This window comes from Meleagris gallopavo, unplaced genomic scaffold (genome assembly GCF_000146605.3).
Source record: "Meleagris gallopavo isolate NT-WF06-2002-E0010 breed Aviagen turkey brand Nicholas breeding stock unplaced genomic scaffold, Turkey_5.1 ChrUn_random_7180001950367, whole genome shotgun sequence".
NCBI classification, from domain to species: Eukaryota; Metazoa; Chordata; class Aves; order Galliformes; family Phasianidae; genus Meleagris; species Meleagris gallopavo.
The window spans coordinates 3681-4138 of record NW_011211716.1 but is presented as its reverse complement, the minus strand read 5'-3'; positions in this window follow the sequence as shown (position 1 = coordinate 4138).

Sequence of the window (458 nt, the reverse complement as noted above, 5' to 3'; positions counted from 1 at the left end):
ATCTTCTCAGGGTTTGTCCTTCAGAACCGACCGGCTGGAATATGCAGCTTCAGTTGTTTCAAAGCAGTCATAAAATACTGGTTCTGCAGGAGTTCCGCCAAGGAAAGATGCTGGGTTGACAACATTAGTTACAATTATTTCTACATCATCCTGCTCTACCAGGATGGCCTGGAATGTCAGGAACACAGGGTGAGAGCCAATGCCCTCCTTTTCCCTCCAATACTGCAGACACAGTGTCTGCCACCCCTTATTTTCTAACAAGCTCTACATTCTTGCTTCTATAAACTATCTCTAACTATTCCCCTTCACTCCCTTATTCTTCACTGTGAAGCCTTCTTGCCCTTTTACTTTCACTTATGGGATCCGTCTCACCTTTCACTATTTCTTTTGTAAGTCTAATAACTAGTCACAAGGTTACTGATTACCTTTCCTACGCAAAGGGAGACTTGCCTCTGTGA